Below are 23310 nucleotides of genomic sequence, written 5' to 3'. Positions count from 1 at the left end.
GCCCATGACATGTGGCTTAGGAATGCACAGATGCCTCTGTGAGCAAGGGTGCCTGCGTATACATATATATATAGTAGCTGAATTGTCTCTAAAGTATATGCACATCTTTGGTCTCCAGCTGAAATTGGTGGGTGCCATTCCCTACTGTGAAACCTTCAACGGCCCGCAGGGGCAGTGGGATGAAGCCCAATCTCTCATCTGTAATCCACCTGGAATTCCCCCCCCTCCCGGCCCCCCGCAGCCCCAGCCTGCGCACTCCTGGGCCCTGGGCACTTGGGTTGCCCTTCTATGAACCCTCATCTCTGTCAGACCCCCACAGGTTTGCACCCGCTGGCCTCTCATCCTCCAATGCCCTTCTTCCTACTTCACACCGACACAGCTGCTCTTAGTCCAAGGTCTGATGCAAATGCCACTTCTTCCTAGAAATGTTCCTCATAACCAGGTTCTGTGTGTGAGCAACTTTGTGGACACGCCCTGTCTCTGCCCTGATGTTCTTTGCTTCTCCTGTTTCTTCCAGGGTAGGGGTGGTGCCGTGTTTGCACCTCAACTCCAGCATACGACGGTGCCTCTCACACAGTAGGCGCCTTAAAAATATTCCTTGGATGGGACAATAGCTCAATAGATGGGGGAGGGCGCACACTGGAGGCTGTGTTCTCTGACTGTCCTTTATTCTGGTGTCTGATGTGAAGGACTGCAGAGCTCCTGTGGGTTCTTCCAAGAGTTCTTTCATCCATTTAATTGCATCCATCCATTCATTTGCTCACTCACCCCCTCAAAGAGCAGAGATGTTGGTTTTGTTAGTTGGTGCTTCAGCATTGCAAGGGGCGAGGAAAGGATGCTGGGGGCCGGTAGGCTGGTCTCATGGCGCTGATGTTCTGCTTCCCTCTGAGGGGACGCCCACCATTCCTCCCCTGGCGGAGCCGGACCTCTGTCTCGGATGCCCTGACGGCGCGGTCTGGCTGCTGGGGATCCACGCTTTCGGCCAGAGCTGTGTGATTTACAGGTCAACTCTTCCGCCTGCACCCCAGCCCCCTGGAAACAAAGTTTTCAAACGAACCCCCTCTTTTTGAGTAGTGAATGCAGTCAACAGCGTGACTGTGCTCACCTGGCCAGCAGGTGAGGGGCATCCGTCACACAGAGGCAGCTCTGCCCAGGCTGCTGGCGTTGCCTGGTTCTCCTCGTGTCGGTGCGGGTGCCAGAGACACCCCCTGCCCCGAGCTGGGCAGGAAGCCATCGGGGTGATAAAGAGCCCTGCCACCTGGCCAGGAATCTTCATGGAATGGGAAACATGCAAAGGACAAGGGTCTCTCAGCCTTGGGGACAGTGCCACTTGGCAGAAAGGTCCCTGTCACATCAAAATGCCATCGCGTGGCACAGGTTGGCCATTTGCCCTCATGGAGTCTTTGGCCAGCACGGTGTCTCCCTCCTTCCCCACACGGGGTTGGCCCCCGAGGCCTCTCCAGGCCCCGACTTCACGTGAACCCATCCATCCGCCACATGGCCCTTCAGGTGCTATGGGCCTCGACTCTCTGTTGGCATGGGGACCTGCTCAGAGCGCCGCCCACGGAGTCAACGTCCCTCTGAGAAGCAGTGCTCGTAGTGGAACCTCCTGCTGCAGTACCCCTGTCCCTCCGTCTGGAAGCTGGGGGCGGCCAGAAGAGCCGCCATGTCACATGTCACTCCGCGCCCATCAACCCTCCGCTTCTTCACGCAGATGTTTGCAGACCCACGCCCCTCCCATCTCGCGCTTGTGTGACCGGTTTTTGAAATCCCGAAGACAGAGCTCCCAGGCCTCCCCGTTGCGCTGGATCCAGGGTGCACCCCTCAGCCAGGCCCGCTCTTCCTGAGCCCGGCTCTGCCTTGGGCTTGGTGGCGACAGTGGCCTCCCATGCAATCGGGCCCACAGGCCTGACATCTCAAGTGTGTGGAGGTGATGGGCGAGGCCAGGCCAAGGGCAGGGCTTTGTAGCTACTGCCCATCGGGGCTCCCTGCTGGGCGGACAGTACCTCGCCGACCAGGGTGCCCAGCCGATCATGAACCTGCCCCACTACCTGGGGCACCAGCTCGTCTCCCTGGGTCGCACAGATGAGCATCTGACGGCCAGTTCTCCTTGGTCTCCTTCACGCACATCGCGATGTGGATGGAGCGGAGACAGTGATTCCACTTTTGTTAACGAGGGGACAGAAGCCCCTGGGTTTGGACTCAGACTGGCTGAGTCCCCTTGAATTCGGGTGAATGGCTGGCTTCCTTTCTTTGACGTCGCCTGCTCACCTGGCAAGCAGGGGTGGTCCTGCCGAGAGTTGTCGCTGTCCTTGACCCTTTGAAACAAGACCGACTCCCCCGCTGCCATCGGCATGCTGGAGGGCACACACAAACGCCACTTTCGGCCGAGGCCTGCCTCTCGAGGGTTCTCCCAGATGGTCAGGGGACACCAGAGGCCCCAGTCCCTCACCCAGGCCCTTGGGTGCCCGGGCCGGGCCTCTGTCTATTTTCTGGCCCACTAGCCCATGCTGGACCCTCATCGCTGCTGGATGGTCATCACTCCACCTCAATTTCATCCCTTTCAGCTGCAAGGTCAAGGCTTTGGACTGTCCGATGCTCGTGGTTCAGATGCAGGACGTCAGAGAGGGCGATACCTGTGGGACAGAACCGCAGAAAGGGGGCCGTGGCGAGGTCCTCGGGCCGAGGCTCTCACGCTGTGTGCTGTTTTCTCCACGCTGTTTCTTTTCCCTTTGTCCGCGTCCTGAAGGGATGAGAGTCAGCCGGGTGCCTGGGTGACGCAGCAGAGTGCCACTCACCGCCACCCAGCCCCCTGCCGCGGCTGCAGACCACCCTGCAAAGATAAATCAAGGTCACCGGAGGTATGGACATTGTCACCCAGAGAAACAGGTGCCTGAGGATGGTGGTGGGCACCCTGGCCTGCAGGGCCCGTGAGGGCTCTGGCGATCACTGCTCCCCCACCCCATGTGTTCTGGGTTCTGCCTTCTCACCTGCCAGGACTCTGGCTTGCCCTCCACACTGGGTACCAGGTGCCTGTGGTTGGCAAGATGGGCTCTGGTTCCTGGAGAAGGGGTGGCCTCTCCCCCTATACTGGCGTGTCACCTATTGTCTATTATTGCTAAAAGTGTACCATCGGCCTTGCTGTGTCCACCAACAGGCCCATCACTGGGTGACAGGGGTCTGGACTCGTCGAGGGTGAGGAGGGCCTGTGCACCTCCTGCGCCCTCCCTGTCTCAGGATGGCACCAGTGGCCATGGGACATGGCAGCTGGGGTGTCTCTCGAGCTCTGAAGTGTCTGCCCTCCTGCCCTCCACTTGGCCCTGCCTATCAAGACCTCCACTGGTCCTGCACCCCAGCGGGGCCAGCCTGCACCTGGGCCAGGAGGCCTCCTCCCCAGCTCCACGACCCTCACGGGGGACCTGGCAGTGAGAAGCGGGGTACCGCCCACCACCACCAGCCTGGTCGGAGTCACAGCCTGGGACTTGGGGGCAGTCACCGCAAAGGTCCCCGACTTTCACAGAGATGTGACGGGAACCACCCCAGAGACCGTGCCCTTGGCCCGGTGGGGGAGTTCTTCCCATGCCAGGTCCTCTGCTTCCCTCCGAGGGCCAGGATCGGAGTCCTGGACTCTGGGACAGGCCAAGTCCCCGTGGGCTCAAGGGTGTTCTTGGAGGGACAGCTCTGGCACCTCCTCAAAAATTTCCATTCAAATACAAACCAAAAAATAAAATCCAGGAGCGAGCTTGATTCCGGGAAGCCATGGTGCCTCCGCAGCCAAGCAGGCGTGGCTTGGGGGTGAGAGCATTTTGTATTTACTGCTCTTTCCCAACTCCATCACTGCCAGGTGCTGCAGGCGGCCAGCCCCCGCGTCTGCTCTGCCTCCAGTCCCCTCCCCTCCTCCCAACATGGGCAGAGCCCCCAGCCCCCGCCGGCTTGGCCCCACCCCTCCCAGCCCTGCTCGCCTCGTGCCTCCTCCTCCTCCTCCTCGAACCTCTCGTGGAAGAGTGCGGTCCCCACGCCGGAGGAGCAGGTCCAGTTCTGCTTCCCAGAGCCCGAGGAAGCGCTTCCAACCGCCACCACTCCAAAATACGTCCTGGCAGAGAGCAGGGGCCTGGCGTTCATTTCCAAAACGCCTGCCGTGGAGGCTGGGGTCAGCTCCGATCTGCCCACCTGCCACCCAGCTGGGGACACACTCACCCCCCCCCCCGCCCCCAAGGCTCCCCGAGGATGTGCCAGAGCATTTTGGCCTCAGGGTCACACAGTCGTGGTGACCCTTGAAAGGCTCTCCCAGGGTCCAGCAGTAATTTGAACAATATCCTTCTCTAATTGGCTTTTGACGAGCTCCACGCATTGCCGCCCAATTTGTAAAGTGTGCGCCTCCAAGGGGTGAGACCGCAGCTCTCTCTCCGGCCTCGGCCGCTACCGTAAACTCCGCTGCTGCGGGTGTGGCTGCTAACAAGTGGGAGTGATCACTCACCCTGCCTTTACGCACCCTGAACTTGGCACGGTCTCCTCCGCTTCCTTTCCCGCGGCAGTGAGGCCGCCACGCCACGCTTCGAGTCGGGAGGCAAGGCCGGCCCTGGGGTCAGACAAGGAGCTCGAATAATAAACCGCCACTTCTGCACTTTGCTGGCGGGAAACCCTTGGCAAACGGGGAAGCCCCTTCCCCGGGGAAAGGGGGATTTGTTCCAGTGGATGGTGTGAGCCCTGGCCCCTCCCCCGGGTGGCCATGCCTGTGAGCTTGGTGGCTGATGGCAGGGGCCTTCCTCCCGTGCTCCTTCAGGTACACGGAGGGGCACACGCGGAGTTAGAGGCACAATCGCATGAATGCCATGAAGGGGAAGGGCCAAGTCAAGGAACATGTACAAAGGACACAAGGACAACCGGGGGGGGGGGGCAGAGGGCAGGGGAGAGTAATGGGGACAACTGTAAGTGGACAACAATAAAAAATTAAAAAAAAATATATATATATATACTTAAGAACCCAGTGACTCTCCCATGTCCCAAAGGGCCCTGTCAGCTGTCCTCCGGGTCTGAGGTTCTGGTGCACAACAGACACCGTGCAGGCCAAGGGCCATCTCTCTGTGGCCCCAGCTTCCAAGCCTCTGCAGTATTGGGGAGAGACTTGGTTTCTGGTCCCACACGCCTCTGAGGCCCTCTGTGGGCCCACCGGCTCCTTTGAACTGTGGTGCGGGACCTGGCAGGGTTCAGAGACCTAGGCCCTGGCTGGGACTCAGAAAGCCACCGCCGCCCATGCCGCCCGATGCGGTGCCCCGTAGCCAGTGCAGACGAGCACACAGGTCCCGCTAGTGTGTCAGGCCGGCCTCATCCGGTGTGCCGTGCTGGGCGTGGGTTTCCTGTGTCCCCCACGGTTCCACACCAGCATTTTGGCGCCCGAAGAGGAGCCTGTCGGGGAGACCCCCAGCAGCTCGGCTTGTCCATTTCCTCCCACCGGCCGAGTCTGAGCGGTATTGCAAGCGCTGGCGGCCTGATCGACGGGACTGGGGGCCCGGAGCCTCCCGTGCCGGCGCACGCCTGCGCAGGCTGGCGCTCTCTCCGAGGGACCGTCATCGCCCTTCTGCAGTGACGGCCGGTCTCCCCTCGGCCTTCTCCCTTCAGCCAGCCGCCTTCCCGGAGTCCTGGGCTGCCCTCCCGCCCTCGGGGCCTCTGCTCGGCTGTGGCCTCTGCAGCCCCCCTGCAGACTGGGCTGACTCCACAGTGAGTTCTCCCGTGGAAGCTGGCCGGCCACCACGCACGCCGTCTCTGGTGCAGAGAATGGCTGTGGATGGAGAATGTGTGGACACCAGGATGGCCGGCCTGGTGGCTGCACCCACCTCTCCCCTGTGCCAGCCCAGGAGGGGCCACCGTGGTCAGATGGAGAGGGGCAACTGGTGACTGTCAGTAGGACCCAAGGGCAGCAGAGGTGGGGCAAGGCGTGAGCAGGGCCACCCCGGGGAGAGACGAAGATGGCATTCTTCTGGACGGGCTGTGCGGGTGGGGGGGCTCTGGGCACGTCACGAGGCACAGAGAGAAAGGTGGCAGAAACGGACGCCAGGCTCTGGAAACCTAAAGCCCCATCAGCAGTGATGGTGGTTCAGTGCATCTGCCAACACGGCACCCACGTGGGGGTCAGACGGTCGGATCCGTGTGGCGCTGAAGGTCATTCAAGAGGTCACCCAGCAGTTCAAGTAGAGAGGCTTATCCCGGAACATTCTGAGCAAAGCCCTGTGGTTGCCCCAGGGAGAAGGGATTCTGCGTCAAGATCGACAGAAGCCCTGCCTCAGTTTCCAGACTCTTTGTACGTGTGTGCACGCACGCACACACATGCATGCAAACATGCACACACACATACACGCTTCCCATTGGTCCTATCTCTCTGCAGAATCCTCAGCAACATGCCAAGGGTGTGGTGGCCAGATTCCACACGCGGGCCGGTGGACCTGCCGGCCCCTCCTCCTTCGCGGTTTTGCCCCAGAGGGTTTCCCCTCACACACACTGCCAGCAGGGGAGGCCTCGGCCCCACTTCTTGCTGCCAAGCTACCTTCCCCCAAACCACAGACCCACCCTACCCGCGGGAGATCTGTCGCCCAGACCCCAAGCAGCGGGCCTCCGAAGAGAGCTGAGCAATTACCCCGTGGAACGTGGAATGCCTTTGAAGACCAGCCTCTCTCATGCGACCCTCCCAGTCCCCACAGGGATAATGTTACTAATGGTAAACTTCCAGAGAAGAGCCGTTCGCGTGAGGCGCTGGCACAATGACAACATGGGGCCCTTCTTTGAAGGGCTCCTCTCGCCCAACCCAACCTGTCGGGGGCCCTCCGCTGAAAGGAAGCACGTCCCCGACTGTCATGTGGAAGAGATCAGAGCTCCGATGCTAAGCCCCCATCTTTAGAGAAGCCTGAGAGGCCCCTGACAGGCAGAGAGGAGGAATTTCGACGCAGCCACGCCCCAGTGAGGCCGCACATGGCAATCGTGGTGTGTAATCGTCACGGGGGTCCCCAGAGAGCCACAGTAGAACCCTGGAATGTCTCAGGGAGTGCCATTCTGACTCCAGCCAAGCGAGGCTGGGGACTCGTCCACAAATCTTTCACCACCCTGAGACGATTCACAGTCACAGTGCGGGCGGCAGTGTGAGTGGGTGGGAGAGCGCGGGCGTGCGGCTTGGGCAGCTCCCAGGCTGTGCGGTTCCGGCTGGCCCATCGACTCCAAGCACCCGCTGAACGAATAAGGGACGTGTCCACCGAGTCAGGCCATGTGGACACGGGTGCTTCGCCCACCGTAGCTTAACTAGTCGGGGGTATTTCACTGACGTGGGTAGAGATGATTGTCTGAAGCCAGTGAACTGTAATCCTGCAGTTATATAAACTTTAAAAAACCTTAGCTCTAATGAGCACATAAATGTCAGAAATCACAATGTAACCCCTTTAGGTCGGCTTTCATCGCCACGTTGGCCACAAAGGCAGAGCACGCTCACTGTGCCAACAAAGGACCCAGCCAGCCTTTCCCCTTCCCAGCCAGACTCTCTCCAGTTCCATTAGTCTATCTTGTCACCCACTGCAGGGTCCAAGCTTCCTGAGGTGCAGACACGACCCGAGGGCACGCGACTACCAGTCCATGGCCTTGAGGGCTCAGGCGCGCTGGTCTGGGTGGTGAGAAGAGAGGGTACGAGGCTACCTCAGTGACCCCCGCAAGTGGTGGGTGTGCAGGGAAAGACAGGAGGCAGCTTCATCAAACAGAGTGTCCCTGGGGGGTGAGGGTTTCCAGCTCTTGCGTTTGGAGGGGAGACAGCAGCTCCAAATGGTGTTAGCCCGTTCTCCCCCACACCCAGTCTCTGTGGGCATGAACCATCCTGTCTGCATGCTCACCCCATGGACACGCGGATCCCCATCCTGCCCGTGTCTATATCCACAGCCATGTGTGCCCCCAACCTCACTGCATTTCCCATCACTTCCCATCCACGTCTCCGTCCACACCCACCTCTCCATCCACACCCCACACCTCCACCCACGTCTCCAACCACAACCACGTCTCCGTCCACACCCACCTCTCCAACCACATCCGCACCCAGCACTACATCCTCATTTTTGTCACTTCTTCGTCACAGTTCCGATCACCTCCCCTTCTCTGTCCGTCTCTGTCCATCTCTGTCTCTACCTACACGCACACCCACCGCAGCCATCCCTCGGCTGTGTCCGACATGCCTCCCCGTGCTCGGTACACTGCGGCCGTTGGCCCGCGTCCGCCCGACGGCGCTGGGCTCTGGGGAGTTGACTGTCGGTTGGAAAGGGAGCCTGCAGTGCCTTGTCACGGTGAGGTCTTCTGGGCAGTCCTGGAGCAAACCTGGAGGTTCCTGTTCATCATCTAACTAGGTCTGCAGGATGGATGCAGGGTTTATTTCATCATCACAGACGGCTACTCCATCTCAGGGGCCAGCTGGGCGTCACACGAGTGTCAGGGGTGGCAAGGTTCAAAGGGCAGAAAGCACGTGAATCCCCGACGCATGCCTCTGGTCCGTCGGTGCTTCCTCCTGCCTTTGCTGGTCCCGTTCGCTTTGTCGACTCCATCGTCCTTGGTGCCCATCCCAGCCTGGGCCAGACCTGTCCCAGGACCCTTTAGAGACATGCGCGTTCTTTCATTTCCATCCGATGGAATATTAACCCCAACAGGCGTCCAGCTGACAATTGGCGGGCAGCATTACCTGGTCTCCAAAGGTTAGTATTTTTCCTAAACACTGATTTTTAGTGGAACTTTAGTGAACCTTTGAAACACCTGACCCATCCATTTAGTACTGAATCTCTGTGGAACCTACTCAACTAAGAGACTTCAGTGTGTCTATCATCAAAACTAAAATTAATGAAGGGGTTTATATATATATTTTTACTACTTGTAATGATAGCCTTGGTGGATCTTCCTGTTCTGGGTCAGTTAACGATTCTTGTCTAACTTAAAACTGTGATGAGGGAGAAGCAACCACTAATTTACAAAGAGCTTGGTTTCTGTCCCTCTAGGTAGACATGTTGAACAAATCCGTACGCGGTTTGCCATGAACTGTAGTCTGTCCAGGCGCGTGCGTCTCAGTGCATCCCCACATCCCACACCTGTGAACGGATCGCCGGTCCATGCACCTTGCTGGTGTTCATGGGGAACAGCGTGAAGTCCGGAGCCGGTTGGTTGGGGTCCGCAGACCCCTCTGTCTGCCCGGTGGTGCCTTATCCGGAAAACTGCGCGTGCTGTGGAGTTTTACGTGGCCGGCGGAGTGAAAACCAAGACGAGTACTCCTGTCAGAGGGGTTATTCCGTGTGCCTGAGGTCAGCGTTCGTCACAGGGAGAAGGTCCAAATCGGTTCTGCCCGCGTGGCTGGCCGGTCACTGCAGACGCTCAGCAGGTTCTGCTTCTAGATTGGAGGTCACTCCGGGGCGTCTCCGCAGCGCTGCCTGCTTCTCAAGTCGTCTTCTGGCGCCCGGGCCGGGCTGCTGGGACTGCGGTCGGCCGCGATGGTGGGTTGCTGGCGGCCCTGGGAGGCCACCAGGGAACCGAAGAATGCGTCCCCAGCAAGGAATGAGGTTGGCTTGTTTGCCCGAGATAAATGTATGTGCATTGAGGTAAATCTTAACCCAGGAATTTCTCTTCTTTGTGTTTGTGGGCAGTCGTAGGCAGGGCCAGTGGGATCACCGGGTGCCGGGACAGCTTGGCTCCTGACACACTGCGGCTTCGCTGGGGCGGGGGTTCGGGGGGGGGGGCAGTTCAGTGAGAGGCTGTTCGTTAAAACGCTCCTGGCTCTGGGCTGTTTCTCTCCTCCACAAGGCAGTTTTCCCTGGACGTCTCCACAAATATGTAAAAAATGTTGCCAAAAAAAGAGAAACACTCAAATATTTATCTTGTGTTTAACAACATCAAGAGTCGCCGGAGTCTTCTCGTTATTTCTTTTCCAGGCTGCCGCCTGTTATTTCATGTGAATGAGGAGAAACATCTCTCTGTGGTTTGATGGCAGGATGTTTTAGGAATTATGAAGTTAAAAGAAAAACAAGTTATAAACTTCAGCATAAACATTCATGATCCCTGAACCTCTTCTTGTTCCTGTGCTTAAAATTCACACCAAAACCTTCGGGACTTGGGTTCCGCTGGCACATGGGCGCCGAGGAATTGTGCCCGGCTGGGAAGGCCAAAGCGACAGGTCAAGGGGGCCACGTCCCTTGGTCCCCGATGAGCTGGGTCCTGGAAAGGCCCCCGGTGAACAACCAGACTGGGAGGGAGACAGGTCATAACGTTGGGGGAGAAGATGATAGGAGTGGCCGCAGGTCACTTCGGAAAATGGGGCAGGAAGAGAAAAGTGCCCCCAGGGAGAGGCAGCCCCAGAGGGGCTCAGTGCCACCCGGTCTGGGCGCGGTGGGGCTGCGAGTGTGGTTGGTCTTCGGCCTTCTCACAGAGCTCTCCCAACACAGGCAGGACCAGGGACCGGACTGTGCTCCCGGCCCTCTGGGGCCCCACAGGCCACGGAGGAGCCCTCTGTACCGTAGCTGGACGCTGTTCGTGTCCACCATGGCGCGAGGGACGGTTTGTTCCCTCTGAGTCATGAACTGGAGAGGCGGGCCCAGGTCCAGGGCGCAGGTCATTAAAACAGGCTTTCACTTCCCCTTGCTGGTCCCCGAAGGAGTCGCTCACCTTGCACCAAGAAATCCCCTTTCAGTGGGAAGGGAAGACGTGTCTGAGGCCATCCACCTGCACCACACACACACACAAAACACACATAGGCACACTCATGGACACACATGCAGGCAGGCAGGCATGGGTGCACAACACGCATGCACACAGACACACACTCATGCACACACACACATACACCCCTGAAAGGCAGCCATAGGGCTGAGTGCCGGCCGCCCCACTGAGGTGGGTGGGGGAGGTTTTCGGTACAGACCCCGCTCTGCTGGACGTTGCCCAGAGGCTGCCACGGGCCCAGTTTTTCTTGCAAAACTCCAGGTCCTCTCTGCCTGGGGACCTCAGGATGACCTTACGGCGCCACACTCGGGCTGCTGTGCGCATCTGCATGGAGACGTGTCCCTTTGGGCTGGCTTTGCCGCTTAACGGAACAGCAAGGCCACCATCTGCCCCGCCCTCTTGCCCTTTCCCACAGGTGGTCTCACTCCAGGGGGCCCCGCCAGGCCCCCAGGGGCCACAACGGCACTATCAGCACGAGAGGCCTGTGTGTGCCCTTGCTAGTTAGGGGCAGCTCTCCGATGCACCCCTCGCTTCCTAGGCCTTTGCGTCACAGTCGGTTTGATCAGCACAGGTATCAAAGGAGAGACTCGGGGAGCCCTGGCCGGCCCCCCGGTATTCCCACGCCGAGCGCCTGCTCTGAGCAGCAGCCTGGGATGCGGTTGCTCCATCCAACGCACCAAGGCCTGAGCCTCGGGGTGGGTGAAAATCTGGGGTTCATAGGCACCCCGTTGGTGGTGGCCAGATGAGCCACCGCAGCTCCTTGGTGAGCCAGCACGGGAGTTCCCTTCAATGACGTGCAAACGCAAAGTGTCTTAGTGAGGGCAGAACCCTGGCCGGTTCCCCGTTTCCTGGGCCGTTTGGTGAGGTGCGAGAGACAGACACACATCTGCTGAACCAGAGTCGACACGGCCCAGAACGTGGACTTTAGCTGGAACAGACGTACCAGTTGAAAGTCTAGGCCATGGCCATGAGCATCGTCCCGATGCGCCAAGTTTGCTGGTCCCACCCCCGTCGGGGCTCACACGGGAATTAACAGATGGTTGCGTCAGTAAGTGGACAGATCAGTGTTCTTTCTCCTTCCACCTCTCTCTAAAATCAATACATTAAAAAATAAAGTAAAATTTCAACAACGCCAACAACAGCAGGTTTGCCGAGTCTTTTGCACTCAGTGCTTCACATGCGTTTGTCACAGTTCTGTCTTCTGCTGCCCGTGCCCCCAGGTGGACGGCATCGTCTGGAATCCGGGCGGTGGAAGGACACCCTGGCCGTCAAAGGCCTCTGTGGCCCTCCGCTTTTCCTGCTGTGCCACCGGTGCCATGGGCAGGCTGCCTGGGACCGCCCGAGCGTCCCTCGTCCGGCTGCATTTGGAAGTGAGCCCGCAAGCCTGCGTGCCACGGGGACGCTGACGTGACGGAGCTCCTCTGGGTCTCTGGAACCCGGGGCGTCCTCGTCAGTTCGGGAATGGCCGTCCCCTGTGCACTGGAAGGGAGGCAGGCAGGCTTCCGGCCCTGCGGCTAGAGCCCGCCCTCCTCGTTGAAGAAGCGGAGGCTGTTTGGAAAAGCGTGTGAATGGAGCAAAGTGTCGTGGGCTGGACTGGTAAAAGCTAAACAGCATTCAGCTCCGTGTTTTGGCAAAGATTCGGGTGAGTGGGGGAGCTGTTTGTTTGCCTTCCCGGCCAGAACGGACCAGGGAGGTGGGCAGCCAGAAGAGCAGGGTGCGCGCGGCGGACGGGGAGCAGGCCTTGGCTCCGGCTCTATTGACTTTGGCAAACACGCCACATGAAAAATTATGCCTCAGATAAAAATAAATTATAATCGGCAAGTATTTGAATGAGGAGGGTTCCCTGTGAAAACTTAATAAACGAATGCTAATCCGGCTGCCAATTTGTGGCGGGGAACACGGCCCACCGCGCCGCCCTGCGAGGCTGGTTTTGGAAAAGCCTGCAGAACCCACGAAGCAATTCTTCATCAACTGCGTAAAAGCGTCAGCTTATGTATAATTTATACAGCGAGTGTTAGTTATGGTCTGTTTAATAGTATTTAATGCTGTCAGATGACATCATTCTTTCATTTACCAATTGAAATATATAAAAAGGCCAATCAAAACATTTTATAGAGTGAGAAATATGCTCATTGAGTTGGATGAGAATCGTGGAAGACGATAAACAGACACACTGGGGGAGGTATCTTTAAAAGATTTCTGGAGAGAGTTACGGCGGCAGGACATGCTCAGTGCTCGCGCTATAGTTATTTTAATCACGGTTTAATCACAGTTTACTCACTGCGCCTGTGTCATCTACCGGGCCGCCCACGTGCCGGGCTACGCGTTCTGCTGACCGCACGTGAGTTACCGCGTGGCCTTGATTGGCAGGAACGATTAGACCCAGTCGTGGCTGGACTTGCCAGAGCTTCCCCACGGCCGACTGGCCATCCCCGAGTGGGGAGAGGGGCTTCCTCTTCCGCTGTTCTCTCTCCCTCTTTCCCCCACAACCTGTCTGTAACCCTGGCCTGTACGGCTCATTCGGTTGGGTGTTGCCCCACAAACCAAAGGGTCATGGTTCGATTCCCAGTCAGGGCACGGGCCTGGGTTGCAGGCCAGGTCGCCAGTAGGGGGCACATGAGAGGCGACCACACATGGATGCTTCTCTCCCTTTCTTTGTCCCTCCCTTTTCCTCTCTCTAAAAGGAAATAAATTTTCTTTAGAAACCCACCTGGGCATTTTCAGCAGAATAGCCCCTACTCTGAAGGACGTTTTTGGTGCCGTTCGAGAAGACAGGCGAGAACGCCACAGATTCTTGCATGAGGTAGAATGGAGTCCACGCCCGCAGGCAGCGAGGGCGCCGACTTTCCTGCGTGCGTGTGTGTTGAATCCCATGAGAAACCCGGGACTGAGTCCGGGTGTCATGGGACCAGACCCCCTGCGTGTTAAGTCGGTGAGTGGATTCTCACAGGGGTGTAGCTGGATTACTGAACACCTCAGGGTTTTCTACAGGGTTTTCACAACCTTCCTTTGCTCAGGTGCCACGGCGTCCCCTGCGCTGGGGAGAAAGGACAGACACCCAGTGGCTGATCTATGACCCGGGTCACATCCAGTCTGCTGCCTCCAGTGTCCTGCTGTGGGACCATGTCCCTGGGGTGGCCGAGAGGGTGCTGCGGGCACCCACAGAGTCTGGCCACCACTCGCCATCCCGTCCAGCCACTGGGCACCTGGGACGGGCATCTCCAGTTTTGGGGGGGAGGTCCCCTCTGCTCTGCTTCTCACCACGACTCCCCCTCCCTCCCTCCCTTCCCTCTGATCCAGATGTTTTAGCACTAAATGGAATTCCTTTTGGGTCCCGCTGAGTGCGAATTTGGAAATGTGGGCTAATGGGGACCCTGTGTTAATGGGCTCCCCCCCCCGCCGCCCCACTTCTCCGAGTGGTTCCACGCTGCTGTAGCCTAAAGCAGGGAACCGGGGGTGGGAGTTTCTCGTTCGGTGTCAGGCCTGGAGTGAAAAAGACATTTTTACGGGGGGAACTTTCAGTACCTTTGAACTCAAACGTTAGGTGGGGCCACCCGTGTGCACCAACAGGCAAGGGAGAAGACGGGACCCTTCCTTCCCCCCCGGCTCCCCCATTTCCTCTCTGACGCTGTCTCTAGCTTGGTGGATGCCTGCGTTTGGATGAGTGGAGCTGAGAAGGCTCCAGACCCATGTTCTGGCTCAGAGGCTGACCTGCTCCCGAGCCCACCTGGCTCTGTCTCCTGGCTGGTGGGACAGCGGAGGTTGTGCTGGATCCCCGGGGAGCGGCGGGCGGAGTGGGCACACAGCGTGGCGCGCTTGGGAATATAGGCCGCAATGTGGACGTGTGATGTCGTTAGGTAGCCGGATTCATCGGAAGATCCAGGAGCCAGAAAATCCAGGCGGAGCCTTAGGAGATGCTCTCGGGCTGTCATCTAAAATGTCATGAAATGTGAGCTTTGGTTTTGGGTGGGTGGCAGGTGGCTCTGGCTGGGAGGAAGTGACAGGGACAGGACTGAGAGAAAAGCCAGCGCCGAGGAGACGTCAGATGCAGAGATACGAAGGCCCCTCACTGTCTGGGTGTTGCACGTGAGGCTGGGGACCACCCTGAACCTCCCACTGCCGGGCGGTGAGGCCAAGGCAGAGCCTCTCCGGGCCTGGGAGCCCCACGGCCCCCCCCCACCCAGTGCCCATTTGACAGTGGAAGGGCAGAAGCATCTTCGAGTCACAGGAACTGCAGGTTGCACACAAAACCCAAACACGAGTGCCCGCCTCTGTCGTGTCCAGGCTCTCCGTTCTGAGTGTCGGAGTGCTGTCCTCTGAAGCGGTGACTCGACTAATTGCGTGGTTATGGCTCAGACCCGATTAATAGTTAAATGGCTTTTACTGTTGAAATTAGACCTTCTCCAGGAGTGGCGAGGGACAATGGCCGACCGAGTCTGGTCGCTCTACTATTGATATCCTTCATGAATAGTAAAAAGATTGCTGCTGCTTTTTTTTTTTTAAACCTTCCTTGGTTAAATCGATCTCTTCTCTGCGGGGACCTCGAGCAATGGGCAGCCTATGACAACGGCCAACTGGGCGGCTGCTGGGCATGAAATAGACGCGGAGAGGGGCAATTCCCCCTTCCGACCCGGGGAGACTCACAGCGCCGCACACGCTCTGTCGCCTGGCTCCCTGGCCTTTGGTGTTAAAATTGTGGTGGGACCATTTCTCCTGGTCACATGGTTTTTTAGGTCCCCCCCTCCCCGGACTTCACAAAAGCTCAGGGTGTATTTGGGTGGGGGCCTTCCACCGGCAGATGTTTCATTTCACGATGTTCACCCACCATTGTCCCTGTTGCCCACCACCTTCCTAACACGGCAGTTCGTCGCCTGGGAGCCTGGTTCCTCGGGAGACCCCCGAGCACCCCCAGCTCCCCCACCGGCCTGGTGGGCAGACCCGCCTCATGCTTCGGGAAGGAAAAAGGACACTGACATCACCTTTTGGGCCACAAGACGTCCGCGTCACTTCGGACGACAGTCTACGAAATGCATTTTCTCGGGAAAAGGGAAAAATAAAAGGCATCTTGTTTCCAGATGTTGAGAGGCAGACAAGTAACGGTGGTTTTGTAATCACCCGAATGCTCTAGCAAAGGGAGCAGTCGGTTTCTAGGTGCTTTCGCCACGTAGACTACAAATTATTAGTGCATGAAAATGGCATGGAAGTTCTGCGGCTGGCTCTAGTAATTTTGGATATTTTCCACGCTATTACTGACTGCTCCATATACCTTTACTGGTTCTTTTTGAAATTAAGTTAATGGCACTCTACAGAAATGGACTGCCTACTGCGAGGGAGCACTCGCCTGCGAGGACCGACCGAGGTCCCACTGAGAGGCACTGATTTGGCACAAACGGAGACAGGCTTCAGCGTGGAGTCACTTGAGTATCAAATGATTCAACATAAATAATTAAAGTCTTTTCGGGAGTCGCCGTCAATATTTGCTTTCGATATTCTGGATCTGCGCACCCTCATCCGGATGGAGAAGGGCCGGGCCCTGCCAAGTTCCACCCCCCACTGCGGTGCCTCCCCAAGCTTGGCGCACGGTTCCCTCCAGGCACTAACGGCTGCCTGCCCGTCTCTGGAACCGCTCCGCAGCCCCCTTCCTGCTCACCCAGGGAGCCCGTCCGCCCCGCCCGCCCCCCATGGTCTAGCAGCATCTGAGGCCCCCCTCTTTTCACCAGCCTGGAGCCTGCAGCCCTCCTTCCCGAGGCACGTCTGCCCGGGGGCAGGGTTCTAGGGGAGATCGGCAGGTGGCAGCCAGAGGCCTGGGGGACCCCAGGGAGACTGGAACCAGGGCCAGGTCATTGGNCTGTCTCTGGAACCGCTCCGCAGCCCCCTTCCTGCTCACCCAGGGAGCCCGTCCGCCCCGCCCGCCCCCCATGGTCTAGCAGCATCTGAGGCCCCCCTCTTTTCACCAGCCTGGAGCCTGCAGCCCTCCTTCCCGAGGCACGTCTGCCTGGGGGCAGGGTTCTAGGGGAGATCGGCAGGTGGGAGCCAGAGGCCTGGGGGACACCAGGGAGACTGGAACCAGGGCCAGGTCATTGGGGATAGTCCCCTGGAGGCTGGTCCTGGAGCTGCAGTTGGACCCGGTGGTTGACCAGATCAACAGGCATGACCATCAAGACTCCTGCCCTGTGCTTGGGGGGGGGACGCCCCTCCCTCCAACGCCACGGGACTCTGGGCTCGCATGTTTAACTGTTGTCTGCAGCACGAGGAACACACACTGTCCCAAGTGACAGTGTCAGGGGCCCTAGAGGGCGTCCGGCCCGTGGTCTTTCAATCCCATGTGCGTGTTCATGTGAGCAGGAGTGTCCTTGCCCCACACAGCCTGGGGCTGACACACAAGAATGTCGTCATCTTATGTTGTTATTTGGGGGGCATGATGGCAGAACCCAGCCCTCAGAGACTGAGTGGTCCCTGGGTGTCTGTGGTTAACCCGTTTTTACACAGGGGAGGGAGCGGAGCCGCGAGAATGTCCCTTTAATCTCTCTCTCTCCAGAAGCACGCCAGGACCCAAGGAGTCGAGGGAGGAGCGGGAAGGAGGTTAATTCCACCAAGGGCTTCCCGGCCGCCCTCCAGTGGGCAGGACGATTTCCATTTGAAAGGGACCACTGTTAATGAGCGCTGTCCTCCTAGCCTGTGTCACCCCACAAGCGAAGGGGCTGCTTTGAAGTCAACACGGTCTATTATGGATGAAATAAACCCTTCAGAACAAAGGGCAGTTCAAGTACAGACTCGCAGACGCTAATGGCTGGTGCTCAACCCCACTTCCCCTGCTCGGGGCTGCCCTCTGATGGGGCCACTGAGGCCGGCTGGGCCTCACGCTGCCCCTGCCCCTGGGGAGCCCTCGCAGCCCAGGCGTCTCCACTCTTCTGGGGTGTGGGGCCCCCCGGGGGGGCTTCTCTTGGTGAAGAATTCTATCTTCAGGATTTAGACTGCCGAGGGTAAGGAGTTTTAAGGATGTATCCACTTGTTTTCTCCTTTCCAAGTTAGCTCTCTTCACGAGGAACAGAACGCAGTTGTCACTGTGGGAGACTAGCCTTCTGGGCTGCGTCTGAAATGAATCTTTTCTGCGTCTCCGTTCAGCAAATAGCACTGAGCAGCAGTAATTGGAGAACGCGGTCTCCATTCCCCCACCTTCTCTGCGCAGGAGGAGTTTGGCCTCAGATGTTAATCATCTCGGGCACGGATTTCATTTCTCTGACACTGTGGTGGCCGGCAGCTCTGTGAGCAGAGAAGTGATGATGCCATTTCCACGGGCGAAAAAGACGCGGCGGGGGGGGGGGCACAAATCGGGGCTACGGGGCTGCTCAAACATGGCAGCCCAGGCCCTCCTCACCACCACAGGACCGTGGGGGCACATGCCATGCGTGTGCAAATGCGTGTGAACACAACTTGTGACACGCTCCTGTTGCTCCTATTTCTGGAGCACTCAGGCCGTCCTATGCGAGACAGGCCAGCTCTGTGGACCAAGTCGGTGTGAGGTTGGAAAAGTGCCGTGTGTGGCGTCTTGTAATTAGCAATAAAACACTGGACCCACGGTGTTGCCGGCCACATACCCCTATGTGACAGACTGAAGAGGGACTGTGGTAGCTCTGCAGATGCTGGGGGAGTGGGTAAATCACTTAGAAAATAGTGGGTGTCTGATCTAGAAGGCGGAGCAAATGGGCAATGCCAGGGACACTTGCTCGTGTGAACTCCCCACTTACAGCACGAAAAACACTGGTCTTTGCAAAATCACTTCCCCTAAACCAAACTGGAGGCAAGTCACGGCTTAGCAACGACCCAGAAGCAGCAGCTCCTCACATTGCTCTCTCCCCAGGGGATTCCTCTCCTAATGTGTCTGATTACCTGCTACAGATGGACCTACAAAGCTTGCCTGTCGTTACAGGGCCCCCGGTCTTGTCTTCCAGGACGACGTCCCAGTTAGGACAGCACCTTGTTCCCCGCCAAAACTTGAAGGAGAACAAGACTGTCCCGGAGGTCTCCATGCCTCTGTCTCTTGGGCTTGTACCATTGCCCACTGTGGACTTCTCCTGCTCCCTGTGTTCATCACACCTCTCCTCTCGTCCTGCACAGGAGGCTGACCCCCTGAGGCCCAACCCCCCTGAGGGGTCGCCCACCCTGGTGCACACACCACTCAGACTCGCTGCATCTTTCCTTATTAAGACGTAGGCTACTACCAGACCACAGAAGCCCACCTCATGCTCACGTCTGGCCCCCGCCTGCTGACAGTGAGCCCCATTCTGACATCTATCACCACAGCTTAGTTTAACCTGTTTTAAAACTTTCCATGTATGAAAATCGGGGGCCACCTCTTTTGTCTGCGGCCCCCCGCTCCTGCAGTTCACTAATGCTTCCTCCAGGTTCCCCTGTGCGGCTGTAGACGGGACACCCTGTCTTGTTCACTGCTGCATAGTACTCTGCCAGGCAGACACAGCACAATGTACTTGCGTCGTCCCCCTGTTGATGGAGATCTGTGGGGTTCCCCCAGCCGTTTGCCACCACACAGAGCAGGCACTGCAGGGAACGTGTCTGTGCCTGTCCTTTGCCGCACATACGAATCTGTTTCTGCTGACTACAGGTCTAGGGGTGCGGTGGCCTGGTCGGGGACTTTGGGGGTGACCAGGCTTACTAGAGACGGTCAAGCAGGTTTCTGAGTGGAGGTGTCAGTTTGCACTCTTACCAGCGGCTGGTAAGAGTTTCTGTCGCTCCACATCTCGTCACCAGTGGGGACTGGCCGTTGCTCCTCCAGCCGGTGAGCAAGCCCTCGTACCTCCTCACGGGTTTGCATCACAGTTCTCTGGGGAATGATGCTGAAACACTGCTCAATGTGCTCATGAGCCGTCTGTTAAAACTTTTAACCCATTGCACATCAGTTCTATGACTGTTGCTTGGTTTTGTGTATTTTCACAACTGTTACAGATTCGACTTTTCGATTTTGAGGTAACCGTAGATTCACAGGCAGGGAAAGAAACGATGCCAAGAGCTTCTTTAGACCATTTACCCAGAACCCCTCAAGGACCACACCCTGCCTGGTACGGGACGGGCCCACAACCAGGAGGGCGACACCAATGCAGTCAGCACACGGCACATGTCCGTCCCCCCAAAATGCCTCATGCTCCCCCAGGGCCACAGCCTCCTCTCCCCACCTCACCCCTGGCTCCTAAAACCAAAATCTGTTTTCCATTTGTGTAACTGTCATTTCAAAATGTTGTATCAATGGACTCTCTGCAGCACGTGACCTTTGGGGGTTGACTCTTTTCACTTAACGCAATCCCTCCGAGATTCCTCCAGAAATGTCGTGTTCATCGAGAGCTCGGTCCACTTCATGACTCAGCAGTGCTCTGCCGTGTGAAAGTGCCGTGTCTGTGGTCCATCACTCAGCTGCCCACAGGCTCCTGCGTGGTTTTCGCTTTGGGGCTGTGAACGTTCATGTACATGATTTTGTGCAAACGTGTCTTTGTTGATCTCAGCTAATACCCAGGACTTCAATCATTGGGTCCCATGGCAGTTGCCTACTGAGTTCTTTAAAGACACTGAAAGAGTTTTCTAGAACAGCTGCACCATTTTGCAGTCCCATTGGCAATGGTGTCAGTGGCCAGTTTCTTTGCATTCTTGTCAACGTTTGCTATTGTCGCCACTCTCTTTTAGTCATTCTGGTTGATGTGCGTGGCATCTCGTGGTGGTTTGGGGCTGCCTTTTTCTAAAGGTGGATGATATCGAACGCCCCTTGTGCCCCCGTGCCGTCTGCACACCCACTGTGGTGAGAGGTCGTGGTGCGTCTTGTGTGCTGTGCGATTGTGTGGTTGGATTGACCGCAATGAATGTTACAGCCTTTATGTATTCTAGATACTGTTCCCTGGTCGGACACATGATTTGCACATTGTTTCTCCCAGTCTGTAGCTTGTTTTTGCATCCTCTTAATAGGATCTGTCCCAGACAAATGTTTTTAATGTTGATAAAATCCCAAATTGATCAATTTTCCTCTTGTGAATGATAGTTTTAACTGTTTTTTTAAAAGACTGAGTTGCCTGTTTTACATTTAACTGTAGGGGTCCCTTTCACACTTAGGGTGAGGTTCTCTGCTGTCTGTCCCTGTGTACCAGAAACAGCTCTCCCAAAGGCGCTTTGCTTTCATCCTTTTAATAAAGAAAAATTTTATATTCAGTTCAATGAATCATCTTCTTCTTCGTGGCTAATGCTTTTTCTTTTCTATTTAAGAAATCTTACCTCGCCCAACACACATGACGATGTTCTCCTACACTGCCCTCCAGAGGCCCGTTTTGGTTTCCACGTACCTTTGGGTCTGTGACCCATTTGGCGTTGAGTGCTGTGTAGGGGAGCAGATCAGTGTCCACTATCCCTCCCCACACGAACATCTGGTCCCTGCAGCACCGTTTTGGGAAAAGACCACCCTTATCCCACTGGGCAACAGAGGCACCTCCATTGCAGGCTCGGTGAACCAGCATGTACACATGTGGGCAGACATGCATGTATGGCATGTAGATACAAGGACATGCATGTATGTACCTACATAGGTCACGTAATCGGATGCGTTTGTGTTTCTGGCCCCTTCATTTTAACCTGGCATCATGTATTTTAGCTATTGATTCAGGTAATATGCCTTTATCTTATTAAAGTGTGATCAACTTTCAACTTCCTGAGTGTCCGTTGTGTTTCTATGACAATTTAAAGGCGATTGTCAGCTCCACACACACACAGCCTCTCGGGACCTGAAGCCTGGGGTTTTATTGACTCTCTGGGGAGCTGGATAATCACGCCGTTGTGCCGGCTCATCGATGCTCCTGGTGTGTGTCTCCCTCGTTTCAATCCCGGTACATCTCTCCCAGGGCTTTCCTATTTCCTGCGTAAAGACTGCACGTCCGTCAGTAGACTTGCTCCTCAGAGCAAGACTTTTACGCTATTATCACCGGTGCTGATGACAAGAGTCATCTTCCAGTTGTTTATTTCCAGTGTATAGAAATGAAATTTTGATCACCGTATGCTGACCTTGAGTTCCAGACCCAGTGGTACCTCGGCACTTGTTGTTGATTTATTCTAGAACTTGTGACGAGGGTCCAAACCGACGAGAACCTAACGAGTTTTTCAAGTGATGGCTGATGAAAGCGTTTTCTCTCAGAGGGACACGGTGACTCGTACAGGTCCTAGCAAGCACAGCGAGACCCGAGCAAGCACCGAGTGCTAAAACGTCCTTATTCTTGTCAAAATGCCGCGAGTACAGGGTCCGACGGGTCCGAAGCCAATGGGTACCGAGGTCTGACTGTACTTTGATGCATTCACTTACTGAGCCTAATAGTTCACCTGTAAGATAGCCCACATTCATAATCACGTCACCTGGAAATACTGGGCTTCGGTTCTTTCTTTCCAACACGTACGCTTTTATTCTTCTTGCCTCCTTACCCCACTTAGGGCGTCTAGTGCAGGGTTCTGATGACAGGAGGGAATATAGTGAGCCCTCTGTCTTCCTCCCAACTTCGGGGGAAGCTCCAGTGTTGTGTCAGCAATTTTGATCTTTGCTGGTGTGTGTGGCCTTCATCCAGTGGGCAAGCACCCAGCTTGATCCGATTTGTTAATTTTTAAATCATGAGTGAATTCTTAATTTTATGCAATTTATTGTTGCCTCTGCTACAATGATTGTGGTTTTTCTTTTATGTTGATAACGTATCTAATGACACAGGCTGATGTTTAAATGCTGGGTCAACACGGCCTTCCTGAAATGACCCTGTGGAGGTGTGATGCATTCACCTTTTTCTTTCGTGCCAGGTTGGGTCTGCTGATATTTTATTTGGTACATTTGCATCTGTGTTAACAAGAGAGGCAAGCCTGCGATTTTTTCTTTCCACAATGTGCTTATCAGATTTTGCCGTCCAGATTATAATGGCTTCAGGAAACGAATTGAGAGAGCAGTTTCTCTTGATCGTCCCTGAAAAAGTTTGCATAGGATGGGCACCATTTCCCAATTAAACACAGACAGATTCACCAGGAAGGTCACCTGGGGAGTGAGGTTCCTGGCGGGACGTCTATGAGCTGCGTACCTGACTTCTGTATGACATGTGGAATCATTTGGATCGTCTATTTCTTCCTGAGTCATCCTGTGAGTCTCCGTGGTTGCCCGGTTCACCTGAGTTCTCCAACTGCACTCCCAGGACGTTGTTCCGAGCACCACTTTTTGTGCCTGCAATCCCGATGTGACGGATTTGGGTTTCCACCCCAGTCTCGTTGTTGCTGCCCCTCTTTCTCCCCCTCAGTCTCACTGGACCAGGAGCGTACTCTGTTAGACGTCGAAGGGCCAACTTTGGGCTGTGTTTGTGTTCAACAGATTTGCTTCTAATTTTGCTTGTTTTTGATCTTACTCTTACTCTTTTTTCTTCCGCTGTCTCTAATTTGCTATTGAATCCATCTATTCAAGCCTTTAGCTCTGCTTTATTTCCTTGAGACCAATTTGCTTTTTGGGGGGGGCCAGTTCTTGACATGGGTCTTTAGGACATCGTTCCTCGAAGGGTCTTCTGTGAGTCTTGGTGGGACCCAGGA

This window comes from Sturnira hondurensis, unplaced genomic scaffold (assembly GCF_014824575.4).
Source record: "Sturnira hondurensis isolate 20B ecotype Veracruz unplaced genomic scaffold, ASM1482457v3 Scaffold0007208, whole genome shotgun sequence".
Classification (NCBI taxonomy): Eukaryota; Metazoa; Chordata; class Mammalia; order Chiroptera; family Phyllostomidae; genus Sturnira; species Sturnira hondurensis.
Note: the sequence above shows the minus strand (reverse complement) of the source record.